The following is a 24,116-nucleotide window of genomic DNA, read 5'->3' as shown; positions in this document are numbered from 1 at the left end:
GACTTCCAGGAGATACCATTACATTAAAAAAACGGACCTAGAACTCTACCTCATAGGTGATGTGAAAAGATTGAAATGTGAACATTGTGGCATCATAAATTTTGGGGGTCAGCTTGCAAAACCATGTCAATTAAGGTTAAATTTATCATTACAAAGGTTGAAATAAATCAAAATATTATGATAACTATCTTCAGTTTTCAACAAAAATAAAAATATAATCCTTAAAATAAAACAGCCAATTCACGTCATCAAAATGTATGACGTCGGCGCGCATAACGTTGCCGATTAACTTAGAATTTTGGTTTATGAAGTTTTTCCGTTTGTATTACCTCTAATTATTATCACTAATGTTTTTAAGAATTTTGTAGACAGTTGACGATAGTGTTGACCAGTATCAACACAAATCGAATTTTATAAACTGCTTCGGTTACTGTTACAATTTTATATTTTTACAAACTGCATTTGGCAGTATATTTGACGTTATCTACGCCGTGCATTGGCTGTTTTATTGGAAGGACTATATGTTTATATTTGTTGAAAATTGAAGATAGTTATCATGATATTTCAATTTAACCTTTTTAACTTTAATTAAAATTATTTTACAAGTCATAGCAACAAATACAGATGGCATATTTTTTCCGGTAATCCGGTTTTGAATTTTTAGCTAATGAGCAACTGTCCTTATACATCAGTGCCTTACCACGGCGAGAGAATTGAAGTCTGTCAGTGAAGCTGGGAGCTATGCGGTCGACAATTTTATAAATGTCGTAGCACCATTCAAGACGGAAAAATTACAGCAGATACATCAAACGAAATCCTGTATTCTCTATTGACTCTTTGAAAGGTCTCTATTGACCTAAAAATTGTAATCCGAACATAAAAAACCAAACCCAAATTTAAAAAAAAACTAACGGGAAATTACTTGGATTATCACTTACTCGAAAACATTTATGATGGTAAGCAAAATCATCGATTGAAGCAAATATCGGCTTAAATATCAACATATTTTGTATTAGTGAAACCAAATGGCCCAGAACAAAAAAAAATTGCTCGAGTTGTCAAGGCCATTTTGTTTTACGTCTGAAAGAAGGCAATCGTAAATGCACAATTACAATTATGAAAAATAATTTGATTCGTTGAAACAAGACATATTTTCTTTGGACAACTCTCTACTCGACTGTCTATTATTGTTATTTTGGAGGTTGCAAATAAACAAAAAAAAAACAAAAATGATGAAAGTAATTCGTACACTAGGCGAAAATAAATGTAAGTGCTTCATCTGGCCTATATTCTTATAAAATATATAATTCAGGTCATTAACAAAAACATCATCAAAAATGCTTCAAGCCTTTGAAATGTGGTTATATGGGTGAATTCTAAAAATCTCTTGGACATACAGGAAACCATTACCCAGATTCTGGTTGACAAGCACATTGGAAAAGAATTGCTATAAGTAATCATAAAAATAAATTGTAATAATCTAGAATTGTAACAAGAAACAACAATACATACCAATTATTATGAATCACCTCAGAAGGGAAAATAGAAGGAACGAGACGACATGGCAGAAAGAAAATAAGATGGATAGATTGACTTGACTGATTGAAAATTAGCATTCAATTGAATATAAGACCTATTGTCAGCTGTTAACAGAATGTGCCTACCTGTAACAGAATTTACGAAATCCGAAGGTAATTTGTAATTGATGCACGAATTGTTGTAATTGAAAATAATGAAAATGGGTTGACGATAACTTAATGGTATGTACAATACAGATAGACTCTCCTAAACTTGTGCGAAAGGTACTTCATCTGAAATAAGTGTTGACAAAAATTGAAAAGCAGGTGATATACTATCTTAATTATATTTTTTTAAATAAAATATGATAAAAAAAGTTTTGAGAGTTTATATCATCCTTTTATTTATTTTCTTCAGTATTCGAAGTAGTTTTTCAATCCAATTATCTCCTCAATAAATTCAATTCAGATGGTGATCCACTGAGTTTTTCTTTTTAAGTTTCGTGTTTAATAAAAATGGTAAATATTTCATTAATATTCAACCTATTGTCAAGCAAATAATGAAAAATGGGGGTTTTCCCTGGAGGTAATAATCAAGAACATTACGTGCACACTGCCAATATTTACTGATACACACTACATACACATTTACTGATACGCTAGTGAACTACTTGGCTTTAAACTTTAACAACTCAAAAATTTGAATCGAAGCCAAATAATGCTTAATAAATAATAGAAATGATAGAAAAAAAATGTTTCAGCGGAAGAACAGAAATTATAAACATATAACTTGGCCAAGACTAATAAAAATTGATATCAAACTATTAAAATTTATTAAACACAGTAAAAAATCAGTTGTACAAATTAGTATAAGCAAAGTCAAGAATATTGTTAAGCTAAATAAGAATGGCCTTAATTAAAATGACAATAATATCACTGGTGCTAGTGAAAAATAGGCTATCTACCACTTTATTCGAAAACGTTTATGGTTAACGACTAGTTATTTTTCTCCTTAATATGCCTATTTAATGTCATCTAACATTTAAACAATTGTTTTATGTTTGTGCAAACTCATTTCAACATATCGACTCTATTTTTAGACAGTATATAAAAATTATATCAAAGTTAGTGCAGTTGAGATTATTTGCACGGAAGCGTTTGAATAATATCGCACAACGTTCTTTAAAAGTAACACCAGTGCCATTCCAACTAGTGATTTATTCTTTAGTGAATTAATTTCAAATAAGTGAAAACTTATTGAGAAATTTCGTGTATCAACTGCAGCTAAGGAGATTGCATCGGATCAATATTATTTTATCCCTAATTGTAATGTTTCCCCTTCATTTAAAGTGGTAATTGCTTTCCTCTCCTTTAACGAAGATACAATCTTTTTGTCTATTTGGAAGACCTTGAAATAAGCTAGTGATCTATACATTAATATTTGGATTTTCAAAACAGTATTCTTAATTTTATATATAATAAAGCCCGATTGTCTTGTAATAATGCTCGAATTCGTAACATTAAAAATTTAGAAACGATTGGAAAAGTTTTAGAAAATTTGCATTATGGATTTTGCATTTTGCAAATTTCTATAAGGTTGACAACACTGTGACATTTCAATCACTCTATGATGAATATTGCTTAACTTTAATTTCAATTGTTAGTTTGTCATCGAATAATTAACATTAATGATTAGCTGATTAGTGCTAATATCAATGTTTGCACGCTGTATGTTTTAGTGTCCCTTTTTCATTAACTAAATAAGAAATTAATTAATTATTGAGAAAGGTAAAGTCCGTTTTACAGAAGTAATGTGTAAAATTAATGAATAGTATTAAGATCCAAGACATAGAGGTGTCAGTCTCTTTTTATAATAGATATTAAAGTTTTCATATTGTCATTATAAATCTTCAAACGTTTACTACTGGACAGAATCTTTTTAGATACCTCTTTATAATTTTGATCAATTTCCTCGCAATAGTATCTGAGTAATTCTTCAACGTTTTATTCGACAAGATGACCTAAATAAGGCAGCATCTCTAGATTTGTTCCTTAGCTGTGCACTGATTGACACGCAGAATTTGCGATAAAGTCATACTTAATATATGTAGAAATTAATTTAAGCGTCTAATGTATTTATGTGTTTGGTGTTTTTATGTCAAGTTTATATATGTCGGATTTATTTATATCAACAAATATACTCGAAATATTTAGATAAGCTAATTTCTAAGACATTAATCCTGTAAGAGTGTGTAAAAAATGAGGTGATAAACCATGTGTATTTTGGGATCGGAAAAGACACTTGAGATAAGGAAAGTCTATACGCCAAGAGCCAGACGGAATTCGTTAACACTTCAACCCCTGGAAAGATCTCCGACGGTGTAAATAAGCATACATAAGCATATATAAATAGATATAGCACATAAAACAAGTATTGGCAGTCTTCATACAGTCTTTACCCAAGTCTTCACGAACCTTCAAAAACATTTGCCTGAAACAATACCATAGTTGATGCCACTTAATGCTTGAAAATTGTCGTCACTAACCATTATACCCATCTAATTTTTGTAATTTAAGTTTTATTTTAAATGAAGTAGTTTTAACATTGTCAGTTTTTCTCTTATAAGCGGGAGGAAAAAGATGTACAATAGTATAATTCAAGCTAACACATGTCAAGTTATACCATGAAAATTGCTTTCCAAAATTTTCTAATTTTCAAAAACTATTTCGTGGACAATGATTGTCATCAAAAGAACAGCTACCGTCTTTCAGAACACTAATTCAGACAGCTGGCAGTGGCAATTGGCGGCAATGGCAGCCACTACAGTGAAGGAATTCATACATTAAAAAACCGTTGAAACATGCTATTTTACTACTATAAATTCCCTTCTGGAAATTTATCTTATTTCCAGGAATTTATTGAAACTTATAGTAAACGAGAAACACAAGTATGAAAGTCATAATAAATAACGACAATATTTACATTGATCAAACAAATTATACCTCCAAGACTACATAATCGAGAAATTAAATATATAAATAAATAGAAAAAGAAAAACAGGAGGTATTTTGACCAATAGTTGCTAGCTCGAAACTTGAAAACGTTCAAGGTTGCGGGGCCGCTTTCCGCGAATAAATTTAAATATGTTTGTTGTTCGTTCGTAATTTTAACGGCAAATACGCGCAGGTTTTTTTGTTGCGACCGCGATATGATAGAAACAATCTGTTTTTGTAATTGAACGATGACCTGCCTGCGGTCTGAATCAGTTCATTTTTAAAATCTGCCGCATGACACGATACTCCTTGTAGATGGCTAAAAATAAACTCGATTCTTTATTAGTGCTGGCCAGACGTCGTCTTCTTCAATGACATATGAGGTGCGTAATACATCCTTCAAATGCTGTTGGATTTTCTTAATGCGTTAAAAATGTGACAGAACTAAATGACGTATTAAAAGAAGTTCAATGTTAATGCTGTATTACGAATATAATATAATGTAAATACGTCGTATGTAAATTATAAAATGAAAAGTATTTAAAACAAAATAGATTTTATTTTACTTAGAACTGCTATATTTTAAGCTGTCTAGAATTTTGGCTTTGCACTAGCGACACCTACTAACTCGGCGACAGTAAAAGGACCCCAGCGTGCGTGTTGATTGGCCAGAACTGCTCATGCATGTATTAAAGAATAAATATTCTAAACTAGCTTGACAAATTTCACTACCACGCGTTGTTTAAAAGAGTTGTCATTTAAAATTATTTTTACGTTAATTTTTATAAAAGATAGATAATAATGATATAATTATTTATTATTTAATACAGAAAACGAACAGCAAACAATTCAAAATATGTGTATAAAGTATTATAAAATGTTAGGTTTTAATAGAATTGTAGTTTTCGCTAGATATAATGTGTGGGAACAAAGGCTTGTTCATGGCATGTTATAAAGAATACTCAAGGCAACAGGAAAATAAAAAAAACCTGGAACTTAGAGCTCAAATTGAAGAACAAAGAGACGAAACCAAATGTATGCGGCTGGCAGATGTGTACACCACAAAATTACAAGAAAGAGCTGCCAAAGTTGATTTTTTAAATTATTTGTACAAGTATGTGCTAGTACTACTGTATGAACAATTGCTTTATTGATGTATTATTTTTGCAGGTACAGTACTTATAAGATGCGGATAGAATAAAAATGTGGGTCCATTGTTTAAAAAGGAATTCTAGACTCACAGTTGGAAAACTATTACATTCATTACATGATCTGATTGAAATAAAGGATTTAGGATATTGAATCAGAGTCCATAAAAAAAACTCACGTCGCTCACCCTTCCTACCGTGTGCACATGTCATCCTAGCATATTTATCATTGATATCAATTATCGCTATTATCCGTTGTATGTTATTTGCTGTGTTGTTATAATTTTTATTAGTTAGTTATATTTTTAATAATTTTTCATCTAAAGCATGCATAAACGCCACCAAAAATTGTTCTTGTTGGCTCGTGGTGGCAGCATATCTAGAGTGATTGACTTTGGTTTTTCCCTTGTGCGCATTGCACGTTCATCATAGTTGAAGTTAGAACATATGATTGCACAACAGGAATGGTATTGGCTATTTATTTGTTTCAGATGTTGGCTTTACCTTAGAAATGCTTACTAACCCTAATAGCAGTATTGCGTGCGTCTGCTTCCCTCGCTCTCATTGCACGTCCATTATTGTTAGTGGTAGGGTAGAAACTACCACTAACAGGTAGGGTATGTGCGTTGCGTGTTATCTTTCCTTCCTGACATGTACTACTTCATACTTCATCCTAGCATCTATAGCATTACCCATTATCAGTTATCTCTAACATCTGTTATATGCTGTTTGTTGTTTACTATGATTATCTATTATTTTTATTGACTATTTTAAACTAAGATTCTAACCATCATTGTCATTTTCTGTTTGATATTGATATTAACAATACCATACAAATGATATAACAATCAGTTCCATTATTTAGCTACCCATAATATTAACCGTAATTAAGATTATATTTCATGTGTATTTTTAATTTATCTCCTTGTCGCTAGAAATTGGTTGCTCAAGTATATCTTCAATTTGTGAACTGTCACCCGACCATCTCGACATTAGGATCTCGCATGCTTAGAAGTAGCTTTTATTCATTTCCCATTCAATCATTTATTTTGATCTTTGCTTGTATTCATTTAAAATGTTAAATTATTTCGCATTATCTTATCTGAACATAATTTTTATTTCACGCCCTGGTTTTAAAATTAGCCCTATATCTATTTAATTTCCTAATAGGTAAGTTGATTCCACTTAAATGAATGACTGAATTGAATAGCAACTGCGCCACAAAATGTGAAATATTTTATTTCACTTAAAACCAATTTATTTTACAGAAAGACGTGACGATTTATTAATAAAAAACGAACAAGCAATACTGCCGGGCTAAATACTACTCTCATGTAAACGAAACTTTTGTCTAGATACCCCAAACGCGAGGTTTTTTCTTGAACAACCAGGAACGTATCAGTCGAGCGACGTAAGATAAGTAATAAGTAAATAATAAGTTTTAAAAAAAAGTTCTTAAAAGTAGATATACACGAGTCAATCAATTCAAACCGACATCAACCCAAATTCTAGTTGTACAGTTACATCTGAACATTATAAAGCTAGATTCCTAACTTAAGGGTGTTTATATTAAAAAGACGATAGTTTAGACATGTTTGTCGAAAGAATTGCGAAGAATAAAAGATTGTGACCAAATATTTTTTTATGCATGGAAGATAATAGGGACCCCAAAAGATATATGGATGACGATCATAAAAAGGCCAGCAATGCTAAGGTGAAGAATGCTAATTGTAAGGCCTTCAAGCTGGCGCAATATTCATTATATTCGATCCAGATAGCGCACTAACTAACAATATATGGATAATGTTGATTAACGTTGTACTGATAGTAATGACTGACACTGTACTGATAATAATAACAATAAAATTGAAAGTATAAAAGTATTCCATATATTCTAATGTTCCAAGGAGATACGTACAAAGTCGAAGCAAATATATTTTATAAATTACTTTTTAAAACAGCATATAATTAACAGCATATTTATGTTTGATTTGCAGATATTTCTTGTATATACTTTCTCGTTAAAGTCAATTGTGAAGAGTTTTAAGATGCATTTTATAGGCCAATAACTACATTAAACTATACTACTATAAATAACATGATTTAATGTAATAATGGTATAAAATTATTATGAAATCTAAAATGATGTGATACACGTTGGCCAAACTATTTATTTACAACTCCGACAATTGCTTGTACTATTATATAAGAAAAGCTGATATCTTAATTGATTGAAGATTCTTGATTGAAATTTGTTTAGAATATTTTACATCAACTCCTTATAAAACGAATTACTTATGAAAATTATGTTTCCTATGTGTAATCAAAATAACAAATATTATGTCAAATGTTGGTCCATAGACCTATGATTCTAACGCTTCTAATACAGAATTTCTCTTCCTCGAATCTGCTTCAAATATGCAGGAATCAGAACAGTATGCAAGTGGATTAACAATACATCGTTAATAAGTATTAAAATTCACAAAAAAAACACCTTATATGCAATAATTTATATTATTATATAAATTCAATGATTTTAATATTTCTATTCATAAAATGACGGTTTTGCATTTTCAATATTCAACATTTTGTCGTTTGAATTGAAGATATCGGCTGTCGAAGCCCATCAAACTCTTTAAAAAAAAGGTGATGATGCTGACCATAATCATTTCAATGAAAAAAAAACAGCCTAAGGGCCACAAGACAATGAAAAAATTGCAAAATTTAGTGGACGAAAACCTAACTTAAATATCAAAGAACTTTCAGAGAGCTAAGAAGCTGACGAATCAACTCTTTCTAGACATTTCTAGATTGTACCTTTTTTTTCCAACAAATTCCCTGTTAAAAAAAAACGATCAGAATACATACAAACACCTAGTACATTCATTTTTATTTTCAATTTAATAGTCTAATATCAGGTTATATTATTGACAATATCGATGTGTCAAACAATATATATTCTTACAGAGTGTATCACTAATAAAAAAATATATCTTTTCATTTCCATTAATATACCAAAACTGCTGTGTCACCGTTTGTAATATATTTTGGTTGCAATCGAATCATATAATAATGTATTAAATAAATAATGTTTTCGGCATTAGTCATAAATAGTGCTACACTAATTTCTAAATAACTCCATTCTTAATTTATCTAATTTCTAAGTGTCAAACTTCTCAAACTTAGCTAAATCGGTGATAAAGAATATCTAAATATAACTGAACATTGTTATATACTGACCAGTCAGAAGCTTCTTGCGACCTTGGTGGCGCCTCAAGAGGCCAAGAAACGTTACATCACTCTTGCGAACCCTCGAAGCAGTATAAAACGGCACGAATTCAACCTGTACCGGAATATTATTCGCCTTTTATCATTTACAAGATTTATACTGAAACCAGTATTAAAATGAAAATTTTTAGATTGAATTAGTAATAAAATAATATATCTTATAACATAAAGTACGATAAGAGCCTGGATATCGTACCAGATTCTAATGCTCGTTCAAAATAATATTAGTATAATAGCAAATACAATATTTTACAATAACACTGTGTTGTTTAATTTGTTAATAAAAATTGTAATGATTTTATACAAGTGACAAACACTAAATAATGAGCGGTGACACACACCTGTTTTTAAAAAACAATATACATTTGTTAGTATGTGTATTAAATTTTGTATTTAAATTAATTAATTTGTTTGTCTTAAATACATATGACAACTGAAAATCACAAAGATATTTAAATGAACAAAGTTGGTTTGGTTTGATTGGCACTCAGTATCCTTGATTTCTACTGTTTCTAAATTACAGAAATAGTTATTGTTATTGTTAATTATTTTAAATATTACAGAGATTGTTATTGTTAGCTATCCAACATTACCTCTTCTAGCTCTTATATTCTCAATATCTATTTCTTTTTGGTTATGCTACAGTTATTTTCAATATTTATCTTATTAGGAAAAAATTATAATTCCGCGGGTAATAATTACTCTTCATCGCGGTTCCAGTCAACCCTCATTAATTCATCAAAAAATCATTCTTTCTTTCCCAAAATAAACAGTTCTAGCTTAGGTGCGGCTTTTAGAAGTTATTTACAGAAGTTAGGGAAGGGAATAAATAAGAAACAAAAAACTTAAGGGAATTTCACATGATTTTTACATCATATGGAATACCCAAATATAGATGAGTATTGCTTAGGAAAACTAGGATTCCTACATGTAATTTAAATAGTATTTTATTATGCCAAATGTTGTTTCATAGTCAAATATTTATAAAGCTTCTGATATAGCATCCCAAAGTACTAACAGTAAACAAAACAGAAACTATGGCGTTCAGCGTCGATAACAATCGCGCTCTCCAAATCTCATAACAATTTTCAAAAATGAAGAAGTAAGTGTAAAAATAATAATAAATATTTTATTCAAAGTTAATAAACTGAGCTAATTCTATTGATTGACTTGATTTGGAACCCAAATTTTTGAAAGAAAGTAAAGGTTTACTTACGACGTAACATTATATAAAAAAGAGAGTAAAAGATAAGAACAAAAACATATAGAGAGGGAAGATAGTATGTTGACAAGTTCTGCATGAGAACCAACAAAAAATATTGCCTCTACTTTATTTCTCCACTACTCTATTTAATAAAAAATAATTAATTTTAAAATTTAAAACAATTATATTATTATTTAATACAAATATCTTGTTAATGTTAATATATATTCTTATATTTACGGCCATAAAAGTGTAAAAATGAGAAACATATTTTTTCTTTATTCAAATATCTGAATTTTTAGAATTAGGCTAACATCTATGTAACTATCTAAGTTATGAAATGTGAGAACAAATTTAAAACTAACCAAACCATAAATATTCGTAAATATATAAGTAGTTTTAATAAATTAATTTTTATCTTGGAATAAATTATTTTATTTTCGTTTCTTTTCATTTCCCAGTGAGAAAGAAAAAGTTATAACGTTGAATAGACAGATTGTGGCCAGATACCAAAAGGTAAATATTGTATTAAATTACATTAAAGTTTATTGAAGTTCTTTTTAATTAATTTCATGATATCGTTGTGCTTTTCATGATACACTTAGAGGACACCGTATTGTCTATCGATAGGAAGCAGAAAAATAGCAACATAAAACGTTCCTGCTACTTTTACCCATTTTTCAAGCTATTTATGAATTCCATCTCGAAAGAACGATATATCATTTGACTATCTACGAATCGACCCATTTTTAGATCTTCCTAAGAATTGAGGCGGTTCTCTGACAGGACTTATATGTCGGAACGGGTAGTAATGAGAAGAAGGAAAGCCTGGAGTAACACTTCGCATTTTAATTCCTTTTTTACTCCATTACTTCCATTTTTGTTTCCAATTTGGTATTTACGGTTTTGTAATATGTGCTCGAGCGTTGTAATGTTGAAGTATTCTGCTTGTTGTTGTTTTGCTTGCATTTCGATCACATTATATGTGACAATGGATGAAACATGGCTCCATCATTTCACTCCGAAGTCCAATCGACAGTCATCCGAGTGGACTGCGCACGATGAACCCGCTCCAAAACGTGGGAAAACGCAACAGTCGGCTGGCAAGGTTATGGCGTCTATATTTTGGGATGCGCATGGAATAATTCTCATTGGCTACCCTGAAAAAAGGAAGGACCATCAACAGCGACTATTACGTAGCGTTATTGGGCCGTTTGAAGGTCGAAATCGCCGCAAAGCGGCCGCATTTGAAGAAAAAAAAAGTGTTACTTCACCAAAACAATGCCCCGTGTCACAAGTCAGTGAAACCGATGGCAAAAATCCATTAATTGTGCTACGAATTGCTTCCTCATCCTCCGCATTCTCCAGATCTGGCCTCCAACGACTATTTCCTGTTCTCAGATCGCAAAAGAATGCTCGAATTTGAAGCAAAAATGGTATCGAGTTGAAGTTGGAAGGTCGCTATAATCAGTGTATCACCCTTGAAGGGAATTATGTGGAATAAAAAAACTAATTTTGCCAAAAAAAAAAACATGTTTTACTATGGTAGGCCGGGGACTTTTCAATTGACCTGTTATATATCGTGTAACTAATACGGTTCCAGTAGTTCAAAGATAGTGTGCAATTAGGTTAAGTTTATTAAGTAATTTTTTTGCTTACTTTAAAATATAACAGTTGTAAGTTAAATAAAATTTTGTTTTTAAACTCTATATATACAAAAAAATTTTATTTCGTATTTCATCACTTCATCAATCACTTTCACCTCTATATAAATAAAAACTTAAATACCTGCAACACGTATTATATAAGTACGTAATTTTCAAATATAAATTAATGTTTTACTAATTATTTTATTAATATATAAATTCTTTCTGTTTGGTGAATTCGAAGAAGTAAAAACTACACCCAACAACGTAAAACAATATTACTTTCAAAAGAGTTTGTACAAAATAATAATATAAATTAAAATTGGCTAACAGGAACTAACATCTACTTCATTACCAGCAGTTTCTTTCGTTAAACGCCGATCGAAGTGTGAACGATTAAAAAAATACTATTTTTACCATCTTGAATTGACTTAATCCGAGCTGTTATGTAACCAATAAAATTTACGATCGGACCGCATTATCAAAATAGAAACATTTAAAAATATAAACCACTAATACCGTTTTACTAATTCGAACGACAAAAGCGAACGTTAGCTATTCGACATGATATTTCGCTAGTGACGTAAGGGCAATAAAAAAAAATTGAAAGTAACCTGTTACAAAATGATATCTGAGAAGAATCGAGAACACATGTTGCTTTATTTCTGGTTCCAGGTTTTAACGATCCTATCCAAAAAAATCTATTAATTTCCTGTTAATTAATATTACTCAATAATGTCATTATTATATTCGTTATAATCAATTAATTACCTCCATTAATATATTAAACATAGCATTTAATTTTAAATGATTTCACAAAACACTTGTTTATAATCTCTGTTACTGAACTCCTTGTTATCTTTCGTAGTGAAAAATATATAGTGCAAATAATGACGTCCTTTAAAATATTTTTGTTAAAACGTTTTCCTTAGTAAAGAAAAATGTTACTATTAAAAATATTGTCCAACACCAATTATTAACTTTTCTGTTCAAGGAGTGAAAAGATAAGTCCCTATAAATATGTTGGGTACTTGCATATATTTTGATCAGTGATATTTATTGCTGAAAATGCAAACTACTGTTAAACAACCTAACCTAACTTTTAAATCCAATAGTTTTGAAATTCTACATAAATTAACAGTTTTTCATTTAGTATTGTTGAATTATCTAATGTATATAGACGCTAATCCTGGAACGCCTCAAAATTGTATTTTTGACAATCATTTGTTGCCTAACTTTCGGTATCTGCTGTCGAAGCCCATCAAATATTTCTAGAAACCTAATATCTGTACCGTAATAGCACAATTATCTGTTTTAATTTCTTCACAATCAAGGATTTAAAAGTGGTGATATTGATGATAAAAAACGGTCTGGAGGACCGAAAAAGTACGAAGAGATATTGAATTGCGAATTAACGGTTAACCTCTCAAAGGAGTTTCAAACAGTATTATTCAAACAGCATATATTTTGATCAGTGATATCTATTGCTGAAAATGCAAACTACTGTTAAACAACCTAACCTAACTTTTAAATCCAATAGTTTTGAAATTCTACATAAATTAACAGTTTTTCATTTAGTATTGTTGAATTATCTAATGTATATAGACGCTAATCCTGGAACGCCTCAAAATTGTATTTTTGACAATCATTTGTTGCCTAACTTTCGGTATCTGCTGTCGAAGCCCATCAAATATTTCTAGAAACCTAATATCTGTACCGTAATAGCACAATTATCTGTTTTAATTTCTTCACAATCAAGGATTTAAAAGTGGTGATATTGATGATAAAAAACGGTCTGGAGGACCGAAAAAGTACGAAGAGATATTGAATTGCGAATTAACGGTTAACCTCTCAAAGGAGTTTCAAACAGTATAACTTTCATTCACGTTCATTCATTCATGTGATTTCAGATATGAGATGAGAAAGATCCAAAAAGGGGGGAATGGCACCCCATGAATGGATATGGAGAGTAGATCTAGAAAGATAATGTGAAGCACAAAAAAATCAAGAGAGCCATCCACATCGACACCAAAACAATGGCCATTATATCTTGCTATGCACATGGTTGGACCAGCGAGGTGTACTGTATAAGATGCTGTTTGTTAATATAGATATTGCCGACGTAAATTGAACAAACTGAACGACACATCGTAGCAAAAAAAAACTAGCAATGACGAATAACAGACACAAAGTTATCTTCTTGCATGACGAGGCTTCGCTACATGTTGCAAAAGTTCTGAAGAACATCGCCTTCTGATTACCGCTTGTTCAGACCGATGTAGCATGAGTGGGCTGCAGCACTGTTTCAAAATATTTAAAATGTGGGAAAATGTATCGATGATTTGGTGATGAGTGGACCGAAGCAACATCGTCCTTTCAACGCGATAGCGCTGTATTGCCAAAAAGATGACAAAAAGTTATAGAAAATTCAGAAAAATATTTGGATTATTATACACCAATTGTTCTCAACAAATGCTGAAAATGCTTAAATAATAAAAAAATTATCAGAATACATAAAAGCACGTAATAAATTATGGATTAATTTGTAATTGTTATAAAAAGTGAACTTCCGACAGACCACATACAGAGTTACAAAAGGTAGTCGGGCCAAGAAATATTTTAAGAATATGGCTGATGGGAATTACCCATTGGAGAGTTTCCAAATATTTTGGGCCTATTTTGAGATTTTTGATGTATGAATTAGTATTGTCATGAGAAATTATTTTATCATTGGTTCATGGTTTATCAAAAGGCTTTAGAAGTTCGTTGAAAGTCACATCGTTTTCCCATCAAACCGATAAGCTGATTGGCCGGCTTAATCTTTTATCTTTTAATGCTATATAATGTATGCTTTTAATGTAACTTGTGAATATATCTTTTGAAAACTTAACATCTCTAGTTCAGGATATATTGTTAAAAGAAACAACGAAATGCTGTATATTATACACAGTCTTTTGTAATGTATGATGTATTAATTCCAACACCTGGTACAGCCTAACGTTATAGTTCCAACTATTCCGACTGTAAAGGATTCATCAAGTTCGTAACAGCTCAAAAAAAGAATATGTCCTTTTGATATTGCTAATATTTACAAACAGCAATATAATTATTTTCAGCTTTTTTAATAATTAAGCTGTTCATGAAAATATTTCATGGCCGTTATAAAAACATATCATTGCAAAAGTGGTAATACTGAATATATACAATTCTCGTGTAAATTAAGAAGTAAAACAAATTAGCTACAACGCAATAGACTAGCACCATTTTCATAAAAAATTATACATTCAAATATTCTAAATTTGTATGCGAAAGTATTAATACCAATTAGTAACGTTAATAGGTGCTTGCATATATTAAGTCATATTTTAATTTCAGAAAGGCAATTATCCATAAAAATTGGCACAATATACATTAATCAAAATAGTTTTACTATTTTTCTGACAAGCCTTGATGCATCGATCTGAAGAAATTGTAATCAAAAGGCACTAGGTCTGGTGAGTACGCTAGGTATTGCTGAAGTTTCTATTCGATCTGCAAGAGTATAACTTTGCGTCTGTTCTCTCTATTGCTGCTGTTTTTGTAACAATATGTCGATCAATTTATTCAACTGACTTTGGTAGCTATCTGCAGCAATATTTCATTCGGTTGTAGAAGTTCGTAATATACCTTGCTGATCACACCATATATGGTACAGCAACACTTAAGCCATGAATATTCCGCATAGGTGTTTATGAGGATGACTCTCCCGGGAGAAGCTAGGATTCTCCTTGGGCTTTTTGTCAATTTATTTGGTAGCGATTTTCAGCCCATTTGGATCTTCTCCACCGCATACAAACGTCTGCAAACAGCTAATTCATCAACCGTTAATCTATAATACTTTGAGAGTTTGAGCAGGATTTTTGTCCAATAAAACTTGAAATGCATTATATTTGAATATTTTGGTATTCCAGGTCATTTTTTGTCATTGACAATAATTGTGATATCACGAAGCACCAGCATTTGTCTGATGGTCTAAAAGTGTCTTGTCTTTGGCTAACAGATTTGTTCAAATTAAACAACAAAAATGATTACTGTCATAAATGTAACTTTGAGCGTTCAGTGATTGACGTCCGTGTACATTAAGTAACTAAATAATATGAAAAGGAAAACTCTTATTTTATATAGACAAATATCAAAACCATCGAACTTAACAGTTTGGTTAAGTTGTTTAATAATAGTTGATATAATACTTCGCATTTTCACTAATAATGAAGGTACATATTATACAAAAATCTAAAAGAACATTTAGAAATAGAAAAACTAAAATGATAATTTTAAAATCGTCAAATAAGCTTTTCAAATTAAAAAAAAAATAATGGACTACAATACGACAAAAAGTCTGAACAAAAGATATTTGAATTTAGAAAGAGGAATAAAAAACTAACACTCTTACTGTGAATTGGTAATATAATATTCTACTGAAATATAATTATCCCTATGTTTTAATATAACAGAACTTCCTAGAATTATTTTAATATAAAACAAAAGTTAAACAATACGTGCATCATGATATAAAAATGACGCTTAAATATGTTTATTTGTTACGGTTATTACAGAGGACACAAACTAGTGACAATTAAAAGTGTATATAAGCTTATATTCAAATATCATTATCACTAATCTTATTTACAAATTGGATTATTTTAATGAAATTGATAAGCTAACTCGATTACATGCGAGAGTTGGTAGATAAATATCAATATAGGTTAGATCGGGTTTCATATTCTCTTCAGAGAAAGCATCAATAGCCTGTTTCTGCAAAAGACGCAACTGACCCAGACCCTACCTATTTAATAAAAATAAACATCCCATGCTTTCCAGCAGTCACAGTAAGTTCCTGGGAATCACATTTGAGATATCACAATATTAACCTCCCTACAAATAACCTGCACCGACATATATTAAAAACTAACCACCAATTCCCTCATTATATTAAAAAATCTTCCATGGGCAGATACTCTCATCTTATGCGCCTTCTTAAAATAAACACCTTCTAGATCTCCCCTTTCTTCGCCATATAAACATTCGTACTACCACACGAGTGAGTGAGTCAATCCTCCTAACTTTTAGCCTCTCCAACTTACTAACATCTTCAACTCTGATATGTTTCCCTTGAAGAGATCCCTTGAATGACTTCTGAATGACAAGCCGAGTGAATCGCTGATCGCTAGAGACTTTTTCAATGCCTGTAATACTATTGAATCACAAACTCAACCACATGGAAATCAAGGAAAATTATAAATTGTTGATCTTAAGGTTAAGAACGCCATCTCAAATTTTCTCTTTCTGTGCTCTCAACGCATAATATTAAACAAAGACCCTTTATTCTATTTAATTTATTATTTATTATATTTTCTTTATTCTTTTTTAGAAACTAAGTTTAATTATTTGACCCATTTGGCCTGCGACTTCTTGAAGTTGACAATAAATTGTGACCAATAAAACAGAATTTCTGCTCCTTCATTATCCTTTTCAAATCAAGATCTTGCCAAATCATACCAAATCATCATGGTCGGTTCAATTCTTTTGTTAGAAATATCTTATTTTTCTCCTTTTAGTGTTATATATTTACTCTAGTGTTATATAAATTACGCAGTTATTTCATTAAGTATTACAATGGAGAACCCAAGTAAAAGTACAGCCCATATAAGGAAAAATAGGAATAAAGAAACAGTGATTGAAAATAAGGTAAGTTTCAGGCCCAAGGGTCCGCTACGTAGTCTAGGTGATTTGACAAAAATTCCAATCAAACTAGAACAAAAAAGTTGCTGCCCTGTTGGGAATCGAATTCTGAACCATCGCGTGTGAGCTCAACGTTCTAACCATTACACCATAGAAACAGTTGCCCACAATATTTATACGATGTCTCATATGCTATGGCTAGTACATAAAAAGTAAACTGACTGACTTTTACACTGAACTACTTGCGATTTTTCGTCAGATCAGTTCAGCAATAACATTATACTCAAATATCTGATTAATTTAGATATAAAAAATATGTGAAAACATTGTAGGTGTCTTTGAAATTTGAGGTTTTCCCTCATTTTAGCCCCCTTCCCCCATCAGATCCAAACTTGGTTCCAGTGGGATCACCTCGGAAGAGCACTCTTTCGAATAAAAAAAATTGAAAATCGGTCTATAATCGACGGAGAAATCAGCGAAGATACATTTAAAACAATATACAGCCGAACATAGCACCTCCTTCTTTTTTGAAGTCGGTTAAAAATAGGTTAAATGTTAATGGTATACCCTTTTTCATTATAATTCTATAATTTTCCAGATAGATAAAAATCTATGGATCTAAATAAAGCGAATATTGAGAACAGTTGAAATGCAGTAAGTGATAAAGTAAAATGCGTTGATTAGTGCAAAAACTAAGCTTTGCTTACAACGCTTTAGTTTGTCTACTGAACAGAGGCTTGTATGTTATTTCGTGGGACATTTCTCCCACAGAGCTTCCTTTTTTTAAGTGTATGTTTTGAAATAGTGGAAAATGTTGATATTATAGACTTTCCTTGATATTACGTCCCAGGGCTCTACACGGATCAAAAGTTAGTAATATAAATTTAAGTGGTAGCTGTAGTAGTTTAATTATAAACTAAACACATAATAGCCTGCTATTAATAACTCTTATCGTTTTGAACATATCATAAAGAATTATATAAAAAATAGCTTGTAAATTGTATTTAATTGAGCTTATATGATACATGTAATATTCATTTTATAAAAATCGATAAACAATATAGTCCAAACAGCTTTGAAAATAATATACAATTGGAAACATCTGATTTAAATAGATAAATAACATTAAGGATTTAGGTTTGGATGAAATAATTCATAAAGTTCTACAAAAGTACTTATTGTTCAGAATAACAATAAACTATTATAATATTGCAACAATCTTAAACTAAAAGATTTTTCAAATATTAAAATTAGATATATTACGATGAAATCAAATAAATCAGCACCCGACAACTTTACTAATTCCTTATTATGAATGTTAAATATGAAGTTAGGTGTCCGATATTTTATTCAAAAAACCGATATTTTCATCAAAAGAAATGAAATACCTTCTTTTGGTCTTCATGGTAAAAATATCGATATTTTTTCTGAAATATCCTGACACTTGTTTGACAAACCAATGACATTTCTACAGTGGAACCAAAGAACGTAAACATAATAGCACAAGTTAAGACCAAGTTAATTTAGAATGTTCACTTGATCGTCAACATTACACCGTCCTATAATTGGGCAATAATATGCTTAAATTCATATATAAATAAATATACCAAAACGAAGTCCTTGCTGCAAATGTACATTATATAGTCTACGTAAACTATTAATTCGGAACCCTTAAAAGGTCTTGCTTAGCATGTGCTTAATGTTGCAAATAAGAAGGTGGTGTCAAATGGACAATGGTCAAATGGTACCATTTGATATTATATATATAATCAAATGGTTGAATATATAATGAAATGTATAAAAATTACATCTTCTAAGAATACATCTTCCTTGATAACGTTCTCAATGTGGCGAATTCTTCCAATTAATGGAGGCGAAGGAAACGGCACCTACAATTGTAATAAATCATATCAAATGAAACAGTATTAAATTATCTGTGATGATTAGAAAAACATATAGAAACCAAGACTAAAATTAAATTTTTCTTTTGAAGTAATCCATGAGCTATACTTAAGGCAAGTTTTGTATGTTTCTCTTCGAGATGCATGCTGTACACAGACTGTACAGTCAAAGGTACAGTTCATGAAGAAGGATCTATATTACAATGGTTTGGATATGTCTATCGAATTAAATATGAAGGGGAGCCTAACTGATTTCTATGGCGAAGTTGATCTTTCGGATAGAAGATGCAATGATCAGCCCACTCTCCAAAAAAAGTCCATCAGTATAATAGTTAGCGATCTAAAGAAGGCTGATCGCTAACGGTAGCGAGACTAGAATAATTTAAATTAATGTATGTTATTTGAACCTTATGAAGATGTATCTAACAGGTCAATTGAAAAGTTCCCGGCCTGCCATAGTAAAACATTTTTTTGTCAAAATTAGCTTTTTTTATTCAACATAATTCGCTCTAAGGGTGATACACTGATTATAGCAACCCTCCGACTTTTCGATACCATTTTTGTAGTACGATTCGACGAAAATTTCCACGGACGATGGTCCTTCCTTTTTCAAGGTAGTCAATGATCTTTAGAGTGTCTGCTATTTCATTCAGTTTCAATTTATGGTCATTCTAAATCATTTTTTGGAATGTTTTCTTCGGTAACAATCTCTTTTGGGCGTTCCCTGCGTTTATCGTCTTCGGTATTCATTTCACCAGGTCTAAACTATGGTTGATTTTCTTGGGGCAGTGTCCGGAAAGTCGGCATCCAGTCAAGTTTTTGCTTCAACTGTAGTTTTTCCCTTCAAAAAGCAATATTCTATCAAAACGCGAAATTCCTTTCTATGAATTTTTTTCACAATAACAAAAGTTGCTTCACTCAAAATGCTATAATTCAAAAACTAATGATCCGACAGCTGTCAAATTTATACACGCATCTTTTGAGGGTTAGGGCTAACTAAAAAACATATGGATTTAATTCTAGTAGCGCCATCTATGTGTCAGACCGGGGACTATTCAACTGACTTGTTATAGTGTATTTTAGTATTCATATTTAAGAAATACTTAACAAACCTAAATTAATTTTGACATAAACAAAATTAATGAAATTTAATATAGACAACATATTGTAGTAATACAAAGTAGCCTGATCTCATACTCCAATTATATTGAATCTAATCCCTGAAATATTTAAAAAGAACTTCATAGAGAATATATGATATTAGTAGCATTAAGAAATAATATATTATTAATTCTTTTATTAAAATTACTTCAGGAGCATGTGAGCAAGTGGCTCAAATTATTTGATACCTACTGCTGCCCACCTATAATCTTATTAATAATCCATTTGCAAATTAATTTTAAAACTGTACAAGAAACGATAATGCTCCGCTGCATTCCTCAATATACTCTAAACTTCTGACAAAGCGTAGCGGATTGACCTAAAGAGGCTTCTCCTCCTCACTTTCACTTACTGACATCTTATCTTACAAATAATATATTCTTCATATAATCATGTTATAAAATGAAGTTTTAAACATAGAACTGTATTCAAGAGTGTTAGGGCCAATCTTATACCTATTCATACCTGACCTAATGACCCCAATAATAACTATGTTCGTTAATAATCTCACAAGCATCCAATATTAACATTTAAAAGAAGTTTAAAAGCCATTGTGACTTTTGCGTTACAAAAGAATATTCATACTAAAAATGAATAGTTACCAATTCCTTCAGATGAAGGATGACAAATAATATATATGACATACATATCTAAAAATGGTATATCTCTTGACCCAATCCTTAACTTGTAAGAAGCTCACGTTTGGTAAATTTGAACAACTTGGACTTGAATTAAGTCATATGATTATCTTAACAAAGTTATTAAATGATCCTTAGATAACGATGTTGATAAGATGTTGATATATGATATGATGATGTATGATAAGATGTTGGATGTATAAATTATATAATTATATAAATATATATAAATTTTAAAATATATAAATTTTTAGACCAATTTGCTCATATGGAATTCAACTGTGGTTCCACTACTCCCAAGTCTAGTATATAAGGTTTGCAAGATATAGTGGTTATCACTATACTCACTTTAAATTATTTAATTTGCTCAAAGATATTTCTATATATAACATATTAATGGGCTTATTATAACTTTTATATTTATCTGACTAGTCACGTGATGTCAGATTTACACCTTTCTATATCATGCCAAAGATCAATGCTAAGTTCGATGCAAGATTTATGGCAAATTTTAATTTCTAATCTTATAGATTTCACCTGTTTATGAATTGCAGTGAAGATGGAAATTAACACTCCAATATATGCACAGGATTGGGGGAAAGACATCATTTATTAATCATTAATCATCATCATCATCAATCATCTGTAGAGGGTTTTGAGAGTCGCATCAAGTTAACTGCGGTTCTAATTTCTAGAGAAACTCGACTCTATAAGAGACTGAACAAGTCACTACAGTAAATCTCGCACAATGAATTAAATGCTTATGAAATAAAAGACTCAAATAATCTGATTCAGTTGATGTATTAGAAATTAAGATTTCTCGTGACATTAAATTTCATTATCATAAATCTCATTAAATTTGTGAATTAAGCTATTAACATTTCTAAAATGTTAAAAGACCAAAACCCAAATATTGTTAGTCAGTGAACTATGATCGCCATAAATATCCAACAAATCTAGATGACTTTTTGTAGCTATTTTAATCAATAAAACATTTATTGATTAATAATTTGATAAATTTGGAAGCAAGGAAAAAGTAGTTATTTTTACTTGTTTGGATTATTATTGTATAAATTCATATTTTCTAAGAAAAAAATTGGATCCTTGTTTATTTGAATTTTTACATATGTTCATATTTTACATAATATTCCTGTGATAATAAATGATAAAACAGTATTTCACCATAGAGTACTTTTAAAAATCAAAATGTTATGTTACTGATAGTGTAAATGATACAGCATATTTCAACAAAATAAATTAATATTTCGGCAATTTTATCGTGTTAATTAATATAAGTAAATATTATGAAATTAAACGATAACTATATATGTATTAAAATGACCTAGATTCCAAATTGTCAAATCAAAGAACCAAAATTAAAAAATGTTGGATATGTTAATTTTATTTTCAATTGAACATACCATATTAGGTCATCAAAACTTAAATATATGACAGAGTATAACTGTATTTATCTTTATTTTGATAACCGATAATTGAAAATTAGATCACTTATAAACAGTTTTCTATAAACATTCCTTAATACTAGCAATATATTACATAGATTACAAAAATATCTATTATTTTTGTTGGCAATACACTGTATTTTTATATAAAAGAATAACCTATTTTCTACTAAACATTATATAAAATAAGCTTTAAAAATAAGCTGTTATTGTTGCAGTACTAGTTATATATAAATAAACAAGACACTAAAAGGCCATCGTGCCAGAGTAAGCATAGTACCAATTACTCACTGGCAAATTTCTTAGCTTCATTTTATTCTATTTATAAACCACTTCCTTCTGATTTAGCCTTCACCTCTGGCAAATTAGTTTTTACAACTGACACAGCGTTGCCAAGTACTTCAAGATAAGCGGTTAAGGTCTTAATGAACTTGATAATTCAACAATAAAACATAATGATAACTACACAAATAAATGTAAATTATGTTTTTCGCAATTCTCTACATGTAACAGTAATTGTTGGAAAACTATAAGCGGAAGCCGAATCTATTATTTATTATTGACGAATCATTAATAATTCACACGCATTTTAATGAGAAATAATTGTTTAAATGTCGTATGCTTACCTATAGCGCGCAAATAAGCCGGTCTTAAAATGTCACTATAACTAGAAACTAGTGGCAGGAAAGTAATTGTAGCAAAAGCGTTAACTGTCAAACAACACGTGTACACATAAACAAATAATCACATGGCGATTGTGATTTTGAGACCGACCTAACACGACGGAGACGTGGTCAAATTTACCTTGACCATCGCGTCTATCGGCTTGTTCGGCAACAAAGGGTTAACAGACAATTACAGATAGATTGTTTCACATAGTTGTATAGTGAATGAGACCGATGTTCAATGGAAAACATGGGCACACGACCACAAACTGAGGCTGCCTAGCCGGCCACAGACACCGAGATGCTCGCGGAGTTAGACGCGATTAGCGGTAGCGGCGTTGTCAGATTTCCTAATAGCAAGAACCTTTTTCGACTTATTTCCTGTACAAAATTAAGCCGCAAAGTAAGAAACAAAATTCCACAAATGGATTAAATGTAAATTAAAAGAAAACCATCTGTAGAGTGTCGTATTTTTTTTTTCATTTTATTTCCCAAAAAAATATGATTATAATTACATCTCTCTTTGTTACTTGGTTTTAATAAACAATTTATATTACGTAGAATAATTTATAAATAGTATTAAATATTTACCCTTCATTAAAACGCATTATTTATATCAGCATCTGGCTGTAATAATGTAAATACCATATATAAGTCATCTATATTTTATTTGTTGTGCTTTGTAATTTTGGGAACAATATAGTAAATAATTGATGTAATTGCATAATTATTCTGAAAATTAATATTAAATTAATGTTCAAATATGGAAA

At 30.5% G+C, this 24,116-nt stretch overlaps 1 protein-coding gene across 1 annotated transcript in view; it reads right to left on the bottom strand.

Moving 5' to 3' along the window:
* LOC143198976 (cGMP-dependent protein kinase, isozyme 2 forms cD4/T1/T3A/T3B) overlaps nucleotides 1-23,651 on the bottom strand; it is a 355,938-nt gene extending 332,287 nt beyond the window's left edge. Inside the window, exon 1 of the mRNA XM_076408685.1 lies at nucleotides 23,308-23,651. The gene's annotated coding sequence lies outside the window, so the exon portion shown is untranslated. The remainder of the gene's footprint in view (nucleotides 1-23,307) is intronic.
* Nucleotides 23,652-24,116: the final 465 nt, after the last annotated feature.

This window comes from Rhynchophorus ferrugineus, unplaced genomic scaffold (assembly GCF_030347505.1).
Source record: "Rhynchophorus ferrugineus isolate W39M unplaced genomic scaffold, kcgeb_rfMv2 rfM1, whole genome shotgun sequence".
Lineage (NCBI taxonomy): Eukaryota > Metazoa > Arthropoda > Insecta > Coleoptera > Curculionidae > Rhynchophorus > Rhynchophorus ferrugineus.
Note: the sequence above shows the minus strand (reverse complement) of the source record. Positions and strands in the feature narration are given on the sequence as shown.